This window comes from Eretmochelys imbricata, chromosome 3 (genome assembly GCF_965152235.1).
Source record: "Eretmochelys imbricata isolate rEreImb1 chromosome 3, rEreImb1.hap1, whole genome shotgun sequence".
Classification (NCBI taxonomy): domain Eukaryota; kingdom Metazoa; phylum Chordata; order Testudines; family Cheloniidae; genus Eretmochelys; species Eretmochelys imbricata.
In genome coordinates this window covers 196,070,980-196,092,287 of record NC_135574.1, presented here as the reverse complement: position 1 = coordinate 196,092,287, position 21,308 = coordinate 196,070,980, and the positions used below count along the sequence as shown (strand labels likewise).

Below are 21,308 nucleotides of genomic sequence, written 5' to 3'. Positions count from 1 at the left end.
ATTTCAGGTGCTCTGCAACTAAGTACTGGATTAGAGTAATAATATGTCTAAAAAAAATAATTTAATCGCATTTTGGCTGACAATTTGTATAACCAAGCTTCAGTATGACAAATCATTACATGGATTAGACCGAAAATACAGGTTTAGAAGTGGAATAAAAATGCAACCCACTTTTCCAGCAGTCTCAGGCCATTCAAATAAAGTGCAATTGCCCTACTGATGAAATTACAGAAGTATCACAAAAAGAGAAGCACAACTGCAGTTCACTTTTTTTACAGTTAACCAGAATTCACTAAACTGGGTCCTGGGTCCTTCAACAAGTTGAAGTATACAGTTCACAGACTGAGATCCCTGTGGAGGGACCAAGACACATCCTGGCACTTTACAAGCTGCTCTGTTGCTTTTCAGTTAACAGAGTATCTCTAGTTTGTTTAAGTTAAAACCAAGAAAAAAAGGTTAAATCCTTGGCACAATTCTCACATATCCTATATACGACTTGAAAACTCCATCCACCCTGGACAGAATCTCAGATTTCATTTAAAAGAATACGATCCTAGCCTTTCCGGTAGAAAACGATAACTTTCCAAACATGAACCAGTCATAGGCGCCGACTCTATGGGTGCTCTGGGGCTGGAGCACCCACGGGAAAAAATCAGTGGGTGCTCTGCACCCACTGGCACCCAAGTTCCCCTCCCCACCCCACCTCACCTCCACTCCCCCTCCTCCCCGAGCGTGCCACGTCCCCGCTCCTCCACCTACCTCCAGCACTTGCCGCCACCAAACAGCTGTTTGGCAGTGTAGCACGCTCCGGGAGGGAGGGGGAGGAGTGGGAACGTGGCATGCTCAGGGGAGGAGGCGGGGAAGAGGTGGGGCGGGGATTTGGAGGAGTCGTCGGAATTGGGGCAGGGAGGGGGCGGAGACTTTGTGGAAGGGGTTTGGGGGGCGGGCAGGGGTGGAGTAGGAGTGGGGCCGGGGGCAGAGTGGGATCGAGCACACCAGCGCGAGCAGAAGTCGGCGCCTATGGAACCAGTGTAAATTGATTCAGTGTTCTCTTCCTGTGTCTGAAGAAAGACAGCTCCAGGGCCTCTGCTGCCACTCACAGCTCTGTCAAGCAGCAATAGGTGAAAACAGCGAGACTCTGATCAGTATCACTATTGCTATTTGGAGTTCCATGGGCAGAAATGGAACTGTCAAAAATTATGTTAGTTTCATGCTGCTGCAGCAGCAGCTTACCAAAGCTATTAATAGAAAAGGTATGCACTAGAGATATTCATTAGAGCAATGGTTTTCAACCTTTTTTCATTTGCAGGGCCCTAAAAAATTCTGAATGGAGGTGCAGACCCCTCTGGAAATTGAACCTGTGGTCCGCAGACCCCTACCATAGAAGTCTTAGACTGAAAACTGACTGAACAGAATTCAGCTATAAATGTTGCATGTGCTTAGCACAGCATTTGACACAGCATGAGAAAGGGCAGTAACTGTGAGCTTCTATGGTAACAACAATACTTCTCAAAAAGAAAAGGAGTCCTTGTGGCACCTTAGAGACTAACCAATTTATTTGAGCATGAGCTTTCGTGAGCTACAGCTCACTTCTGGGTTTTGACCTGTAGGTGGGAGTATTCACACACTTTTGATTGATCAGAAAAACAGAATGCCTTTTCTGAGATCTGAAACTTTATTTTCATAGTCATCTTTCACAGACCCCTTAGGCATAGTCTACAGACCCTGAGGTGTCCATGGACCACAGGTTGAAAACCACTGCATTAGAGAACAGGACCCAAAAAAATAAAGGCAAGAGGAAAGGTAGAAAATAGACCACCCCTTCTTCCTTGCAGCAGCCAAGAAGAACTGGAGAAGGAAGAGAGAGAAAAAGCTTTGTCTTACCCTAGAAATTTGGGAAAGTTTAGGGTGAGGGTGGGGTAGCAGCTACAAATATGTAAGGACACCGACTAGCCAGAGACACAAACAAACGGAGGAACCTCTAACAGAGTCCAGAGACAGCACCCTGGTAGAAATTCCAGAGTCTTCCTGTTTCTCACCAGCTGATGGCAAGGAGTTGAGCTTCCCACAGGATGTCCTGTGACCTCACTCATGGCCCCCTTATCTATTGCTGTGCTGGTAGATTTAGCCTTCTGGCTAGGCAGTGTCTAAATTAGTCACTGCATTATCATACAAAGTCTGGTTAACATAACATCTTTCTAATTTCATAATACAAAAACTATTATAGATGGAGTGCGTAGCAACATCTATATTAAGACTGTATTACACTTCCCATTACAAGTCTTGTTTTCAGTTGCTTATAACAGACTAACTCTTTGCCTGAAATTTTCCATGCTCTAAGTTTTAGCAAAAATGGTTAAGCTGTTTGGGAGAATGAGGTTAGGGAAAAATCAGTCATTTGGCCAAAATGAAAATTGTTTCTGACCATTTTTTGAATAGTTTTAACACTCCAGGATTTTAGACTAGGAAGTTCAAATTTGGCAGGGAATTAATGTGACAGCAGTTTGGGGTCCAATCCAGGTCAGTAAGGGGTTGTGTTACCACTTGCTCTGCAACTCTGTGTGACTCACAACTCTTTGTTGTTATAGCTCCCAGCCTAGGATGCTCATTGCCAACCTACCAGCATGTAGACAGCCCTGGTTCAACAGCCTGTGTCTCATCCTACAGCCCCACTCTGGCTTCCACCAACCTGGGTTACAACTTGCAGGGTGACAGCAACATACTCCCAGTTCTGAATTTTTCTCTAAACCGTGTGCTCTGTAATGTCCAGGCCCTCTCCTGGATAGTTCAGAGAAACTATCTTTTTTTTTGTTCCTCTAAAGACACAAAACCTACCAGCTTATTAATTTAACTGGGGTGAATACACCCTTCCCTTTAAATACAGCACTGAGTTGGTTGACGGTAAAAATACAAGAAATTTATTATCACAATATATATAGGATTAAGTGAGTTCAAGTATCAAGAACGAAGATAGAATTACAGGTAAAACAAACCAACACAAAACACGCTTCTAAAAAGTCTAAAACTTAATCTAGCCAAGTATAGGCTTTGTTTGAGATTTTTTTCCTCACCTATATGCAGTTCCCAGAGACTTCAACCCCCCTTGGTTGATGGGCCCATATTTCTCAGCTTGTAAGAGTTCTGTTCCCTTGTATCTGTCTTGTGATCAATACCAAAGACAGCTTTTGTCTTTGCTTATATCTTCCAAAGTTCAATGATGTTGCTTTAAGAGGCAGGATGGCCTCATGCAGTTTGTCTCTTCCTGTGGGCTTCCCAGCCCCTGTACCTAAATGGGGCTTGAACTGTTTGGATTCCACCATGCTTAATTTACATAGGAGGAAGGTAAATAGCGACCTTCTTCCTGGCAGGGAGGGAACTTGTTTCTCCCTGTTTTGCCACAGACTTTAAAACATAGTATCATTAAATATCCATAGGTTTCAGAGTAACAGCCGTGTTAGTCTGTATTCGCAAAAAGAAAAGGAGTACTTGTGGCACCTTAGAGACTAACCAATTTATCTGAGCATGAGCTTTCGTGAGCTACAGCTCACTTCATTAAATATCCATAGTTTCTCATTTCGTGTTGATACCTACATTTCATAGTGATATTAATCACCAATGTGTCATTAGCTTTCAGAAAAGATCTCACTCTCTGCACTCTTATACAATATAATCAGTTGATTCAATTGCTTATCACTTGAGGTTCAGACCCGCAGTAAACCTCTGAAATGATTCTTCTGAGTAAAATTTATTCAACCTATCAGGAGAATGAGATGGAGTCTCGTGGTGAACGAAGCTCCATGCTCTTTCTTCCCCAATGGCTGTTTGCTGAAATTTTCTGTTTCCTGCCATCTCTTCCCCATGCTGTCTTGATGGTCCTGTTTACTGCTTATATGTAAGTTTAGGATTGATTTGTTTAACAACTCCCCCTGACATGCCTAGTTTAAACACACTTTAGCCGTAAGTCTAGCATGTACCTATAACTCCTAATACCCACTGCGTACATCCATCACACATGAATATTAATGTTCAGTAAGTTATTAGTTTTCAAATGACCCCACACAAGGCATATTTTGTAGAAAGATTATTACAACAATGTGTAAGGTGTGAATTCAGGGGTGCTTAGTGTCACACTTAGACCTGGAGTCAGAGAGGTGCCTTTATAATCTCCAGGAAAATCCAGCCAGATTTTATGTGCGTACCAACTGCACTGTGCACTATCCCAAGCCTCATGGTGGTGGCTGTACCCAGCCTCCCCACTCTACAAGCCAGGAGATTGAAATCTCACTTCTTTTGCTGACAAGTATTAATATTTTTATGAGCTTCACATCCCTTAACAGTGACCTAAGTCTCATAGGCCTAAACTAAGGGTAGGTCTTCACTGCAGAGTTAACTCAGGTAATCAGCACTTGGGCTAGCCCAGTGAGTCTGAGAAGCCACGCCACAAAGTCCTCACTGATGTTACACTCACCCGTGTGTGCTAGGACTTCTGGTGGCATACCCCATGTTTTATTGTGTTCAGTGTATTATACGCTGAGCCAGTCAGACTTTCCCAGTGAATTGTGGGAGAACTTGTCTGTCCTTCCAGGAAGATGGAAGGATGGGGTGGAGGTAGGGGGAATCATGGGAAGGCATTGGAGGACTATGGGCACTCAAGTGACTTAGCCTGTGCCCTCACTGCAAGGTGGGCAGCTTACCACCCCGAGTGAAAGTGCCACCCAAATTCTAGCCTAGACCATCAGTTAGCCCAGTTTTAAAGCACTACCAAATTCAGGGGAGAGGGTTGTGTGTGTGTGGATTGGAGGGGCATTATGGATAACACCCAAGTAAGAGCCCAAGTTAATGCTGCAGTAAGGACATACCCTAAGAAGCAGCCAAGTATCATTTCCCCAACTTCTTTTATAAATGAAACAAGAGAGGAGATGTCTACACTGCATGTGTTACAACAGCACAGCTATGGTTCCAGAACCTTCGCTGTAGGAATTCCACCTCCCCAAGGGATGGCAGCTAGGTCAACGGAAGCATTCTTCCAAATGCATCTAGGCTGGAGGCTACGTCAGCATAGCTGCAGCACTCACGGTGAAAATTTTTCAAACCCCTAAGCACTGTAGCTATGTTGACCTAACTTTTAAGGGTAGATCAGGATGCACAAACTGCACAAGGTCAAAACTGGGAATAGAATCAAGGTTTCTAACACAGTAGCCCCAAAGTCTCATCCACTTAGCCTCTCGGCTTCTCTAAATGAATGCATCAGATTTATGTGCTTGCCTATGTGCCTATAACCACGTTCTAATTAGCAGATCATACACACCTCAAATGGTATATTGGCAATTTTGTAATTAAGCTTCTGCTGGAATCAGGTGAATTAATATTATAGTCAAATATTTATCAAATATGCTCTATTTTGGATAACTGAAACTAATGCTATGGGCTTTCACTTGGATAAAAGCAGTGCTGCAGTGCAGGGTGATTTGGAGGACCTTGTGCAGGACTGATATGCCTTTCTATAAAAAATGGACCAGCAGCAGCAGAGGCAGCTCAGTTTAAATACACCAGTGAATATTATTTTAAAATTACCTTCCTTATGTCTCACAATAAGTGAGTGACAATGTCAACTTGAAATCAAGCGATGAAGTGAGCCGTAGCTCACGAAAGCTTAGGCTCAAATAAATTTGTTAGTCTCTAAGGTGCCACAAGTCCTCCTTTTCTTTTTGCTTATGAATATAAGAAATGAGTTAGAAACCATTTGAGGTAAAACTGCCCCAGCCGATTTCTGTAGTTCTACTGCCATTTTTTAATTGAAAAAAAATGTTTTTCTCTCCCTTTTGTTTGTCTGAAAAACCTGCACAATCTCAGAGGAAACTAATTTTATGCAGTTGTTGTCAAACAGAAAATAAACAAACAAAAAACCCCAAACCACATCTCTCATTTTTCAGTTGAAATAATCTTAGTAACAGCAAGTAAAAACAGTTAAATATGATTTTTAAATTGATGTCACCCCTTTAAAATATAAGAGTAGGATAGGATAGAATAGAAAATGAAAAGACTAAAATAAAAACTTCACTGTATATTCTGCAGGTATGTGTGTGTGTGTGTGTATATATATATATATATGTATACACACAACCACACACAGGGCAGAAGAAATCTACAGATACTACCAGAAGAATTGTAGGGATATTTTAGTATCCTATTCCAAACTGAAATTTCACAGTTTATGCACGTACCACATGAATTGTGAGAACATCTGTAACATACAAATTTCCTCTTATCTGCTGCAATTTTAGTTCTCAACAACAAACAGCACTAACCTGAAATCAGGATGTGGCTATTGTACTTAACGGCAGACTTTTTCATGCCCATTTTGTTTCAGGTGCCAAGATAGGGTTACTAACTGTCTAATCGCACAAACCCAAACACCCTTGCCCCGCCCCTTCCCCAAGGCCACACCCCTGCCCGGCCCCTTCTCCGAGACACCCCCACACACACACACTCCAGCCCCCTTCCCTCAGTCGCTCGCTCTCCCCCACCCTCACTCACTTTCACTGGCTTGGGCAGGACGCTGGGGTGCGGGCTCTGGGCTGGGGCCAAGGGGTTCAGAGTGTGGGAGCAAGCTCCGGGCTGAGCCTGGGGCAGGGGGTTGGAGTACAGGAGGGGGTTTGGACTCTGGGAGGGAGTTTGGGTGCAGGAGGGGGCTCCGGACTGAGCCTGGGACAGGGGGTTGGCGTGTGGGAGGGTGTTTGGGGTGCAGGCTCTGGGAGGGAGTTTGGGTGCGGGAGGGGGATCAGGGCTGGGGCAGGGGGTTGAGATGCAGGAGGGGGTTTGGGGTGCAGGCTCTGGGAGGGAGTTTTGGTGAAGGAGAGGACTGGGGCAGGGGGTTGGGGTGCAGGAAGGGGTTCGAGCTCTAAGAGGGAGTTTGGGTGCGGGAGGGGGCTCAGGGCTGGGGCAGGTGGTTGGGGTGCAGGAGAGGTTTGGAGTGCAGACTCTGGGAGGGACTTTGGTTGTGGGAGGGGACTGGGGCAGGGGGTTGGAATGCAGGAAGGGGTTCGGGGTGCAGGCTCTGGCTGGGAGGTGCTTCCCTTGGGTGGCTCCTGGAAGCGGCGACATGTCCGGCAGCGGCTCCTAGGCTCAGGGGTAGCCTGGCCGCTCTGCGCGCTACCCCATCTGCAGGCACTGCCCCTGCAGCTCCCATTGGCCAAGGTTCCCCGCTCCTGGACAATGAGAGCTGCAGAGTTGGCACTCGGGGTGGGGGGCAGTGCACAGAGCCAAGGGACTGCAGGAACATGGTGCCAGCCGCTTCCGGGGGGCGTGCGGAGCCCGGACAGGTAGGGAGCTGCCTTAGCCCTGCTGCAGTGCTGGACTTTTAGCAGCCTCAGTTCTCTGGGATTGGCTTCAGTAGCCTCCGGGAGATCGACCCCAATTCCGGGAGACTTCCGGCCAAACTGGGAGGGTCGGCAACCCTATGTAGAGACCATAACTAGATAGCTTCTTTGACTCTAAAAACATGACACAATTATGGGCCACTGACAGTTGGCTCTTTGATACTTCTGTAATTAATGCCAAGTGGACACACTCTGAATACATATAGCTATTTAGGTCATTGTACAGCAAGTTCTTCAAATGTCAGCTCTGATGGAATTATTCTGAAACAAGTAACGAAGCATAAAAATATTATATTAATCTATAAGAACAGGCCTCGTGGTTAGTAGTCCACACTGCTACACGAGAGACCCTGGTTTAATTTCTGGGTAAAATACATTGCTCCCTCAGCTGATAGGGACCGGTAGTACTACAGATGTGGTACACGGTCTGCTTGGAAAAGGAGTGAGAGAGGAGCAGCTCACGTCGCTTCACAGAAACACCTGTAGCTGAACAAAGAGCAATACTGATGAGCTTCATTAGGAGTTTCACCTAGAGCTCAGCTAAAGAAAGTAGCTGTAGAATGGGGTATTTTAAGGAGGGAATGAGAAAATACTCCAGACATGGCAAAAAGATTAAAATATTCAGGCCTTGATTTTCATGGCAGGTTAAGAGCTGCTTGAGGCCTACCCAACCCTTGTACAAATTAGGGCTGCACAGAGGTCATGCTTATGCCAAAGAGAGTTCCCCTGTGGAAAGGGAATTCTCCACCAACTATCTTCAGCCATTTCAGGGCCAATTTGTGCGGCTTATGCAGTGCAAAGTGCCCACAGCAGACTGGGGAATCCAACCCTAACTTTCTAAAAAGAATGGCCAGGTTTTCAAAAGAGCTTATACCCACAAACAGGTACAGCATGCTCTGTAGCATTTCAGCATTAATCACACTGCCTCAACAATGGGCCTCAACCCATTTATGGGAGAGGTTAGACAGGAAGTTACCTCTAAGGGTAAGTAGCTAGATAGCAGAAAAGACCATTCAATCCTTCGCTTCTCTGCTGACCATCCACAAGGACACCAATAAATGTCAGTTCTGATGGTAGCTTTTGTGATATGAACGCCTGACCCCTAGGCGCTCAAGTGAGAGGATCAATTCTGTTCACATAAACCACTGAACAACCATCAGATGGTTTCCATTTTCTAAAATAATAAATGGATGTACTTATATAAATTTAAAAAACAGAACATGAGCTTGTCATGTTTCAGAACAATACAATTATGACAATGTTTAAAGCAGATGATATCACATCACTCTTTACAATATTCTTTTTCAAAATATATGTCCCCAAAAGTTTAAAACACTTTTTATAATAAAAAGGGATTCTGTGCCACATTTATCTCGGAGAAGCAGCAACTGCTTATTGAAGACTGTATAAGCATTTCCATTCTCACCCACTGTTTTAAAACACTCAAATTTCTGCAAATCCCAGTTTTCAGGCTGAAATGTTCTAGGCTTGGTCTCTGTCTGAAAGTTAATATTTTGGAACATTTGAACAAAAATGGTTCTGCCTTTTTTTGAATAGGAGGCACATACAGAAATGACTCTTTCCCCATTATAAAAAGAGTTGTTTAAAAGAAAGTCACAATATATTCTACAATGGAAATGGCTAGGATCAGAAAGTTAAAATTTGGCAGGTAAATATCCCTCAATGAGAAGAAGCACCTTTGAATGTTCTGCTGAAAGTCACTTTTGATTTAACTGAATTATGAGCCTGTGAAAAATGCATACTTCACACACAGGCAGAATCTCTTCTTGTCGTACTGCCCTCAACTGATGAATTCTCAGCTCTCCCTCCATTCTACCCTCTTTAATTTGGGGCTCTCCCATTAATGAATTTTGGGATCATCCAAATAATGAATACTGGGCCTCCCTATTTCTTTGCAAGTTTCCTCTGGAGCTGCCACCCACGCTAGATATGAAGGAGGCCTCTGAGTTCCCCTTCTTTACAAGGGACCCACTATGCCTTGCTCCCCCAAAGCCTCAACAGGAATAACAGAAGTGGTTTCCACAATTGTGCAGTTCCTCTTAAAGGAAAAATGGTGCTTGTGCAGTCCTAGTCCCTACCCCTCCCTGTGCTCCTAAAAAAGAGCAAGTAGTGCCTAGGTCACTCTGCTCCCTGCCTTCCCCAACCCCTCCAGGAATCAGCGGCTCTCCAGCTTTATGCACACAAGCAAAATTTTACCAGGAGCAAGTGTTTTGTTAAGACTTAGCTGGAGGTGAAGGAAAGAGGGGTGGGGGATATGACTTCATATTTATCAGACACGTGCTTCATACAGGTGATAAAAGACAGAGCCTCGGGGAGGAGGAGAGAATTCAGTAGGAATCCCAGCACTCTTCTCAACAGCTGAGAGTGCGATGGAAGAACCTCAGCCTCTCATAGTGAATTACCCCCAGACTTCTCCATGGAGGCCACTCTCATAATTCCCGTCAGCCTCTGACTAGATGGCAGTAGGTGTCTGGTAAATTAGTAAGCTCTAGGCATTTTATTCATATACCCTCTAGAGGCAGCAACCTACTCCCAAAGGCTTTCATGGGAACAGGAACAGGCCCTGTGTCTACATTACATTTTCATGCTCTACAGGACTGCCTCTTGTTAAGATAGTCTTCCTCAGCCATGATATAACTAGAGTAATAATAAATCAATCAATTGATCAACCATCATCCACACTTAAAGCCCTGAAAAGCTGACAAATGGTGGTGGATAGATCCCCAGACAAATACAAATTTCTGTACACTTAAATCTAAAAGTTAATAAATTACAGGATTAGGTTCACTGAAATTTAAAACCAGAAAAAACCTACAAAATGCCAACAAGTAGAAAGAAATCCCTGCAAGATGCCAATAGTAGAAAGAAACTGAGAAGTCAAAGGGATAGAAGGCAATCTTCCTACAAAAATATAATAGCAGGATAACACCATGCTATGGTATATAGGTATCTCCCATACATAAGCAAGACCTACTATATCAAGGAAAGAGTTATTCCCCATTTTCTCATATCACGTTAACCCCTTTTTTTAAATCCTGGTTTTTGCCACCTGAGCCCATAAGTATTTATAAATCAAATGTATGGCTCCAATAGGCCATCAAATCCTTATCGCATTACAGAAACAAACTTTTTTTGCTTCTATTTCCTTATTCCCATAATTGCTATTAGGACAGAGACTATCTCTAGGAAAACCCATTGCATTTGTCACAAATATAAGCATGTTATTTCTTTACACAGGGGGCAGTTACTTATAAAATACACATCTGATAAATTATGCCATTAACTCTACAGTACCTTAGTGACAATACTCCAAGAATATCTCAAGAAGGCAGTCTTCATATCTCTTCCAGTTCCATCATACAGAAAAAAAATTCTGTTTTGTAACTCACGAAAATATGTTGATGACCTAAATGAAGAACTCCACATTAAACTAAGGCAAAGGTGAATAACATCCAGGAAATTCAAAATTAAAGTTGACATTTCCATGCTTAACTCAACCTTGTGGTAAGGAGGGGGAAAGCACAATAGTTCAGAATTGTCAGTTTCTCTCTAAGGTGATATTCAGATTTTAACATGGAAATACAAATAAGGCATATGCAATGCAGAATGCAAATCTTTGCAACATATATAGTATGCCCATTACTTTATAACTTCACCTTAATGCTTACTCTATTTTACCTCTTTTCCCCCCCCCCCCATTACCAAAAACAAACCACTCAGCACATGGTCTTGGAAACAAAACTGTTTATGAGTGGGTTTGCTTGGTAGCTAGTAAAAGTCCGCATGTGTGATAACATCACGTGCAACATTCAAGCTTATAGTTTAACTTGGTTCTTTGTGACTACTAGACTGAAAGGGTCCGGAAGCATAACCTCTCTCAGCCAATCAAGATCAGCATTGAAAGGCTCCAAAAAGAATCACAGAAAGTCATCCTCAGACTAGAAGACAGCGTGTATGGAGGGCTAGGGAAATACAATAGTGAAACTCCAACTCCCTCCACCCCACCCCGCCCAACCACACACACATTGGGAAACACTAAGTCAAAACAAACACACCAAAAGCACCTGAAAATGACATTTTGGAAAAACGTAACTTTTGTAAGCTGATAAGCCAGCCCGACCCCAGGGATCATGTTGTACCTGGCAGGAGAAGGAGGGGAGAAGAGAAGGAACCAGCCTTTCCTCTGGGACAGTGGAGTTGCATGGCACGTTAGGAGAGAAGGAGCTGCCTGGCTGAGGGCTGGTTGTGAGAAGGGAGGAAAAGGATCGTGTCTGGGGTCTAGGACTTATGATGGTGGAGGAGAGACACTGCACTTGTCTCCCGGTGCAGTGCAAGAAGGGGAAAAGCTGGCTGGCCTGGGCCTTGGCAAAGTGCAGCTCCACTGGAGGAAAGGTTAAGGAGCCAGCCCGTGCCGGGGGGGACACGGTGTCCAGCCTGTGCCCTGGGCGGTGGAGGGGAAGGGGGGACATGGAGTCCAGCCTGTGCCCTGCCCTGGGCGGTGGAGGGGAAGGGGGGACATGGAGTCCAGCCTGTGCCCTGCCCTGGGCGGTGGAGGGGAAGGGGGGACATGGAGTCCAGCCTGTGCCCTGCCCTGGGCGGTGGAGGGGAAGGGGGGACATGGAGTCCAGCCTGTGCCCTGCCCTGGGCGGTGGAGGGGAAGGGGGGACATGGAGTCCAGCATGTGCCCTGCCCTGGGCGGTGGAGGGGAGGGACCTGGTGTCCAGCCTATGCACCGGAGGGAGCGGGGGCAGACACAGCCTGTGCCCGGGGGGACACGGTGTCCAGCCTGCCCCGCTTTCGGGGAGTGCAGCCGGAGCAGGCCAGGAACGCGGGGCTCAGGCCCGGTTCCCCGTCCCGCCGCGGGGCCTCCGTGGGGCCGGCGCCGTTCTGTACCTGCGGGATCCCCGGCCGCGGCTCGGGCGGGCACCGGAACAGCCGGCGCGGCCTAGCGCGTCCCCAGCGCCTCCGCAGCGACACGTCGCCGCCACCGTCTGCCCAGCGCCGCCCCCCCGCTAGGCTCAGGGAGCTGTGCCGGGCCGGCGGCGGGCAGGACGCGCTCAGGCGCCGCCTCTCCCCGCAGCCCCGCCGGAGACGGGGAGGAGCCGCCGGATGGGGAGCGGGGCTGCCAGGGCCGGGGGCAGCGGCAGCGGGGCGGAGGCCTGGGCAGGGGGTTACACAGGAGCCTCCGCCAAATCCTGCCTCAGCAGCGTCCGAGCATCCCTCACGGCACCGTGCCCAGCCGGGGCCCCCTTCTCCGGGGTGCAGGCAGGCCCTGCCCCAACCCCTGTGAGGCTGGGCTCGATCCTGGGGCAGAGCAGAGCAGGGAAGGCCCTGGACACACTGCAAGTGCTGGGTTTCTTTCTGCAACCCTTTGGGACACTCCTTCAGCGGCTCACAAAGAAAAGAGGACTCACCCCACAGCTCCCCCTGGATAAAGATGCTTGAAGTCGGGGTCCCCTGTGTCCATCCCCAGTTGCAGCGTTGCGGACACTGGCAATTTTAATCACCAGTCATGCCATGCTGGGGGGTGTTTCCTCTAAACCCCAGCTCCTGGAATCCAGTGCCTATGTGAGAATCTCAGCTTTCATTATAAAACGAAACCAAAAGCTAAGTTTCTAGCCCCTCTGGCTGCGGAGAATGTCTTGAAAACATGACCTGAGGGTACGCTAAAGTCTCAGAACTCCAAAGGCCCATAAAAAAATATATGTACATATATATTTAAACTCACATGATTTTTGGGAGGCCTGGCTCATGATTTGTGTATGCTGTGTCGTAGCTGTGTTGGTCCCAAGATATTAGAGTGACAAGGAGGGTGAGGTTATATATTTTATTGGACCAACTTTAATAGGTGAAAGAGACAAGCTTTTGAGCTTGCACAGAGCATGTCTTCAAGTCCTGAGTCAGCTGCACTCCCCCAGGGACACAAAGAAGAGCTCTGTGTAAGCTTGAAAGCTTGTCTCTCTCACCTACAGAAAAAACAAGGAGTCGTCGTGGCACCTTAGCGACTAACAAATTTATTTGGGCATAAACTAGCCCATGAAAGCTTATGCCCAAATAAATGTGTTAGTCTCTAAGGTGCCACAAGGACTCCTCGTTGTTTTTGCTGATACAGACTAACACGGCTACCACCCTGAAACCTGTCACCTACAGAAGTTGTCCAGTAAAAGATATGACCTCACCCACCTTTTCTCCCATGATTTTTGAACAATTGGCATTGGCAATGTTGCCTAATCCTGTTTGCATGCATCAGTGCCTTCTGGGAAAATCTGGACAGCTGTCCCTTAGTGCCTCAACAAGCACAGATAAAGTACTTAACGCAAATACACACAGGCCTCAGCAATGCCTGGGGTAGTGCACTCCTGTGCTCTGCCACACCATGAGATGGAAGGAAGGAGGACTGGCCAAGCCAGGTACACAGCTGACAGCACCAAGCTGGTTGTAGGAATGCAATCAGGCCAGTCTAGACTGCTTGTGGGGTGAAATACTTAGCTGACAGGTTTCAGAGTAGCAGTTCCTTAGAAGACAGAGTTGCCATATTTTAATATAATTGTGTGTCTCAAATATTTTTTTTATTTTAATCTGTTTGTAATGTCATGATAGAACTGGGATGTGCTCATAAATTTTGCCCTTATTAAAATGGCTACTATATTCCATTGTTTGCAAATGGACTGAAGCCAGAGGCTGCTTTTAGCCAAGATGGACATTATTCTTTGCAAGTGAGTCTACCCCCAGTAAAAATGAGGCTAAATTGGGATAGGTAACATATTTCATTTTTTGTAACACAGTAGATATATATTTGCAATGAAAACTGTGCTTCACTAATAATCCATTAGATTTTTTTAAGATTGTCAACAAAATAGCAGATAAAATAAATTGATTTAATTTATTTGCACTGTCAGAAAGAACTGTTGACAAAACCCACACAAGAAGCTGCCAATGAAATCAAGCAGTCAAGGATTCAGGTAAAATATGGTCATGGATGAGACACTGGCTAGGAGAAGAGAAAAAGTAAGAATCAGTGGTCAGTTTTAATCTGGGTAAAGTTAATTAGTGTGGGACCACCGGGTTCATACTATTAATACAATTTATTAATCTGGAAAACAGGGTGAACACTGGCAAAATTGCAGATGACATTCTTTAGGTTCACATCAGGACAGAAGACTCATGAACTTCAGAGGGATCTAACAAAGCTAATCAAATGGGCAACATAATGGCAGATGAGGCATTGAGAATTAAATACAAAATTATTCTCTTCAGTTTAGTTTTCCTATAATCACTCTGTCAAACTCATATAATCTTCACACTGTATACATATATTTTATACTACTAGTAACCTTAAACTTGTTCTTGCTGGCTGACAGAGATTTTTGTGTACTTTTCATCAAGGGGAGTCAGATACTATGATGATTCATTACTTTATGAAAACCTAGAATGATAGTTATGTAACATTATCTCTTTGAGGCAAGTTGTTGGAGAGCATTCCAGGTCTTGCAGGGTTGCCACTCCAATGAACTATGTGCCTAGGAATCTCTTTCTCTGCTTCCTCTCAGGGTCACCATCAAGTCACAGCTTCTTCTCCAGGCTTCCACTATCCAAAGTACACAGCCTTCAGATCAGCATTCCAGCCCCTGTATCTGCAACCAGCTAAATACTGATAGTGTTAATCTGCCTGGGATAGCTCTGCTCAAACCTGGCCATGTGGTTTAGTGCTCGAGCATTGTCTGCTGCTGTTTGGCTACATCAAGGGGTTTAATAGTTCCTTCCATTGAGCCTGAAAGAGGGTGCTAGGCACATACATTGGTTTTAAATAAGGTCTGTGACTGCTTTCGGATGAAAGGCCCCCTTGATGGCAGTTATTAGCATAATAATTTTTAACAAATGAAAGTTTAGATTCTGGACCATAATTCTGTGATAAGGGATGAATGCTGCCAAATTAGAGAATACTGCAGGGCCCTGGTTATATATTAGGCTAATTAACTTTGGTTTAAACTGCTGTCAGCAAATAGGATTTTAACATAGTTTGACTGGCTAATGCAAATAGGCCATAACCATTTTAGAACAAGCTCTGGACTGACCATAATGACTTAGACTGAAGCAGTGAGGTTCTAAAGGCTTATCTAAACACGGGAATTTACCAGAATAGTGATACAACCTAGGGTATGTCTACACTGGCAGAGTTACATCGCCAGCAGTTACATCGCCGCTCAGAGAGCGCTGAAGGGAAACCACTGTTGTGTGTTCACACTGTCAGCTGCCTGTGCAATAGCATGTTCGCACTTGCATCAGTATTTGGAGCGGTGCGCTCTGGGCAGCTACCAGACAGAGCACCTCTTCCTCTTCTGCTGCTAAGAGTTGTGGGAAGGCAGAGGAGGTCTCAGGGCATTGTGGGTCCTGTCCCAATTCCCCGCGATGCATTGCTTCGCATCACAGAAATCCCTGTGCTTCCATCCGCATTTGGCACCATCTGTCAATGGTTTGTATACTGCACGCTCTGCCTTTTTGGTCTGCAGGAATGAATCCAGCACTGTTGACCAATATGCTGGTTGCTTTCACTAACATGTCACGAGTGGCAGTGGAGTTATTCCTTAAACTACAAAGCGAAGAGGAGTGCGACATTGATCTCGTCATGCGTAGTAGCTATGACATGAGATTGCTTGTGGCATTCACGGAGGTGCTGACCACAGTGGAACGCTGCTTTTGGGCTCAGGAAACAAGCACTAAGTGGTGGAATCACATAGTCATGCACATCTGGGATGACGAGCAGTGGCCTCAGAACTTTCGGATGAAGAAAGCCACATTCATGGGACTGTATGATGAGCTTGCCCGAGCCCTGCAGTGCAAGGACATGAGAATGAGAGCTGCCCTGTCATTGGAGAAGTGCATGGGTGTTTTTTGTTGGAGCTTGGTGCAGCCTCACCATGCAATGACTTAAGAGGTGGACTTAATAGGTCCCCTAGTTTTGCAAAGTTGACATCTTGCTTCTCCCCCTCCCCTCTTTACATTTTCTGTGGCTTATATGTCTTTGCCTATCTGGTCCTTTTATTTTCTTCTGTTGTTTATTCTTGTGGGTCCTCCCTCTCACCCCTGCTTCCAGTAGACCCTCTTGCTCTTATTTTTGCTCACCCTCTTTCCCCCACTCATCACAAGGCTCTATTCTCCTTGGAGTGAGCAGTCCATGTCATTTGGTGGCTCTGTGGGGCTTGTGGCAGGAGAAAAGAGCTTGAGTGGAAAGCAGGCTGCACTAGGGACTGCTGCAGGAGCAGGGAGAGAAGGTGGATGAATTTCAAGCAGCTTTCTGTGGCTTTACCTGAAGTTGTGGAAGCAGTTCAATTAACTGCTAGCTCTCTTCAGGGTCTCCAGCCCTCTTTGGGTCTGGTTCAACTCCCACCCTCCACTATTTCGGGTCCCAACCAAGGGACTGTATAAATAGTAGCCTCATGTTGCATCCCTTTTAACTATTTGCTGCTGCTACTGTTCCCTGGGCCACTTCCCACACAGCCCCTTCAGCTTTGCTCTTACTTCAGGGTTCTTCTAGCTTAAGCCCCAGCAATCTTCTACTGGTTCTAGTCAGCAACTGCTCTTTATCTGGTACTGCAGCTCATTCAGCCAGCTAGGAGCACCATCCTTGCTCCTTTACAACGGACTCTGCTCAGGCCCTGCAGCTCCTTTTAGTTGGTGCATTCTGATTGGCTGCTCTTTGCAGCTTCTCTCCGATTGTCTGTTTTTGTCCACAGACACTTTAGGCAGCCTGGAGGACTCACCTTTACTGTTCTTTCTGGGATGGGGTGTGGTAAGACTGCAGGGCCTCCAGCAGGGGGCCTCAGGGCCTGGTACACCCTGTCACATTCTCTCAGAAAACATGCTGACAGGGTCACTACCCACCTTGTTCTTTCTTTGATGATGGAGAGTGAGGAATGCATTTAGAGTAGGGCTGTCGATTAATCGCAGTTAACTCACATGATGAACTCAAAAAAATTAATTGTGATTTAAAAAAAATCACGATTAATCTGTTTTAAATCACGCTGTTAAGTAATAGAATACCAAGTGAAATTTTTTAAATATTTTTAGATGTTTTTCAACATTTTCAAATATGTTGATTTAAATTACAACACAGAATACAAAGTGTACAGTACTCACTTTATATTATTTTTGATTACTAATATTTGCACTCTAAAATGATAAACAAAATAAATAGTATTTTTTCAATTCACCTCATACAAGTACTGTAGTGCAATCTCTTTATCATGAAAATGCAACTTACAAATGTAGATTTTTTTGTTACATAACTGCACTCAAAACCAAAACAATGTAAAACTTTAGAGCCTACAAGTCCACTCAGTCCTACTTCTTGTTCAGCCAATCACTAAGACAAACAAGTTTGTTTACATTTACGGGAGATAATGTTGACCACTTCTTATTTACTATGTCACCAGAAAGTGAGAACAGGCATTCACATGGCACTTTTGTAGCCGGCATTGCAAGGTATGTACGTGCCAGATACGCTAAACATTCATAGGCTCCTTCATGCTTCAGGCGCCATTCCAGAGGACATGTTTCCACCACTCCTGCTGGTAGCTCCAGGTGGTTAGTCCTCTTGTTCACAACACTATCACTATGTTCTCTTTAGGCATTACTATGAAGAAAAGACTGCAGTCCTGTTCTGCCCAGCAACCACAACTCGGGCCACTCTCCTTGCCACTTTAAGATGACCAAAGATAACATTCTCCTTAAGTATCAGAGGGGTAGCTGTGTTAATCTGAATCTGTAAAAGTGGCAAAGAGTCCTGTGGCACCTTACAGACTGACAGACATATTGGAGCATAAGCTTTCGTGGGTGAATACCCACTTAGTCGGATGTATGGGTATTCACCCACGAAAGCTTATGCTCCAATACATCTAGTCTCCTTAAAACACCAACCAGGATTTCTCCCAATATTTGAGTCGGCAGCAACTCAACACATAAAACAAAAGGTATTTATTGGAGGTTACAACAGAGAAATTGGTAAATAAATGTGTTTAATATTAAATGCTTGTGATGGAGCCTACAGGATTTTCACTCAAACTATCTGTAAACTTCACTCATAATTTTTTCATATTATATTTACTGCTACGTGGCAGAAATCCCCAACAGCCACAGTTGTATTCAAACTGCAAGTACAGAACTTTGACGTTCTCCTATAATTTGTATATTGTCTAGAGAGACTAAGGCCCTGTCTACATTGGCAAGTTTCTGCACTGTAACTCCCAAGGTGTACACACTGCCAAGCGACTTAGTGCAGAAACTGTGCAGTTGTAGCGCTGTAAAAAAACCCACCCCAACGAGAGGGGTACAACTTTCTGTGCTGGGGCTAAAGCGCTGCAGTCCCAGCGTAGACACCGTGGCGATTACAGTGCTGCGACTGGCCTCCGGGAGGTGTCCCACAATGCCTGTTCTCACCTCTCTCTTCGTCAGTTTGAACTCTGCCGCCCTGCCCTCAGGTGACCAACCGTCATCCCCACCCCGTAAATTCCTTTTGAAATTTGAAAGTCCCCTTCCTGTGTGCTCGGTGATGCGTGCAGTGGTCTCAGCGCATCTTTCCAGGTGGCCATGCCTGCTCCACGCACCAGGCATTCCCTCGCTTGGAGCAATGCCGAGCTGCTGCACCTCATCAGCATTTGGGGAAAGGAGGCTGTCCAGTCCCAGCTGCGCTCCAGCTATAGGAATTAGGATACCTACAGATAGATTTCACGATGCATGACAGAAAGGGGCCAGGACCAGGACACACTGCAGTGCAGGGTCAAAGTGAAGGAGCTGCGGGAGGCCTACCACAAGGTGCTGCACCCATGAGCTGCCAGTTCTACAAAGAGCTGGACACAATACTTGATCCCCTGCAGCCGCTGTTGCAACACTCTTTCCCATGCACCCCCCAGACACCGCCAACACACTCTAAACAACCTCCTAGCTCCAGTCTATACCTGCGGCATTCCACTCCTCCCCCCTCACAGTCCAGCACTGAGGACTCCCACTACCTGCTGCACTCAACACCTACCCCTCTGCAGTTTGGCCCTGCTGAAGTACAGTACCTGCTGCATTGTACTCCAAAGGAGAAGGTTGGATATGATCCCTGAACATACACAAATCTTTAGCCATCCCAGGATTCCTCCTCCTGGGACCTTCCCGTCCCTGTTGATTTTTTTGTTTTTGTTTGACTCTCTCCTCCGGTTATCTTTTAATAAAAGAATTGTGTTGGCTTGAAAGCCATCTTTATTCTATTAATTGAAAGCAAAAAGAGCAATGCAAAGCAACATACAATTATGTTAAACCCCCTTCTTGCATCATGTGCAAGAATCACCTCCTAGCATTACAAGCACTGCAATCCTGAGCATAGCAAAAAATATTTGTGGCTTTCAGCTTCAAATTGCTGCCTCAAGGCATCCCTGATCCTTATGGCTCTGCGCTGTGCCCCTCTAATATCCCTGGTCTCTGGCTGTTCAAACTCAGCCTCCAGGTGCTGAGCCTCTGTGGTCCAGCCCTGAGTGAAGCTTTCACCCTTCCCCCTCACAAATATTATGGAGTGTGCAGCGTGCAGCTATAAGCATAGGAATATGGTCATCGGCCAGGTCCAACTTCCCATACAGGCAGCGCCAGCGGGCTTTTAAATGGCCAAAAGCACACTCAACAGTCATTCTGAACTTGCTCAGCCTGTTGTTGAACCACTCCTTGCTGCTGTCAAGCTGCCCCATGTATGGCTTCATAAGCCACGGTATTAAGGGGTAGGCGGGGTCTCCCAGGATCACAATGGGCACTTTGACTTCCCCAAAGGTGTTCTTCTGGTCCAGGAAGAAAGTCACTGCTTGCAGCTTCCTGAACAGGCCAGTGTTCAGAAAGATGCGTGCGTCATGCACCTTTCTGGACCAGCCTGTGTTAATGCCTGTGAAACACGCACAGTGATCCACAAGCACCTGGAGAACCATTAAGAGATACCCCTTGCGATTAATGTACTCGGTGGCTAGGTGGTCTGGTGCCAGAATTGGAATATGTATGCTATCTATTGCCCCTCCACAGTTATGGAAGCCCATTTGTGCAAAGCCATCCACAATTTCACACACATTGTTCAAAGTCACAGTCTTTTGGAGCAGGATACGATTAATGGCCTTGCACAGTTCCGTCAACATGAGTCCAACGGTCGACTTTCCCACTCCCAACTGGTTAGCGACCAATCGGTAGCAGTCTGGAGTAGCCAGCTTCCACAGTGCAAGCGCCATTCATTTCTCCAATGACAGGGCAGCTCTCATTCTCATGTCCTTGCGCCGCAGGGCTGTGGTGAGCTCATCACACAGTCCCATGAAGGTGGCTTTCCTCATGCAAAAGTTCTGCAGCCACTGCTCATCATCCCAGACATGCATCACAGTGTGATCTCACCACTCAGTGCTTGTTTCCCGAGCCCAAAAGCGGTGTTCCACTGTGGTCAGCACCTCCGTGAATGTCACAAGCAATCTCGTGGCATAGCTACTATGTGTGGCGAGATCAATGTCGCACTCCTCTTGCCTTTGTAGTTTAAGGAATAACTCCACTGCCATTCGTGACGTGTTAGAGCGAGCAGCATACTGGTCAGCAGCTCAGGATCCATTCCTGCAGCCCAAAGAGGTTGAAAGATGGCAACAAATGCAGACGGAAGCACAGGGATTGCTGGGATGTGAAGCAATGCTTCACAGGTCATTGGGACAGGGCCCAGGATGCCCCACGACCCCCTCCACCTTCCCACAAGACTTAGCGGCAGAAGAGAAGGAGGTGCTCTGTGGGATAGCTGCCCAGAGTGCACTGCTCCGAATACTGCTGCAAGTGCCCACAAGTGTGAACATGCTATTGCGAAGGCAGCTGACAGTGTGAACACACAACAGCGGTTTCCCTTCAGTGCTCTCTGAGCGG

General features: G+C 46.0%; 1 protein-coding gene across 5 annotated transcripts in view; it reads right to left on the bottom strand.

Annotated features, from left to right (window-relative positions):
- The window catches only part of VPS54 (VPS54 subunit of GARP complex), an 83,411-nt gene extending 70,441 nt beyond the window's left edge, over positions 1-12,970 (bottom strand). For 4 of the 5 annotated variants that reach the window (XR_013345772.1, XM_077814047.1, XM_077814045.1 and 1 more), the window contains exons 1-2: positions 12,294-12,419; positions 10,695-10,806 (exon numbers count right to left, since the gene is read on the bottom strand). The gene's annotated coding sequence lies outside the window, so the exon portion shown is untranslated. Of the gene's footprint in view, positions 1-10,694; positions 10,807-12,293; positions 12,420-12,814 lie in introns of those variants that run through there. The other variant, XM_077814046.1, reaches the window with a different exon arrangement.
- Between the last annotated feature and the right edge of the window lie 8,338 nt (positions 12,971-21,308).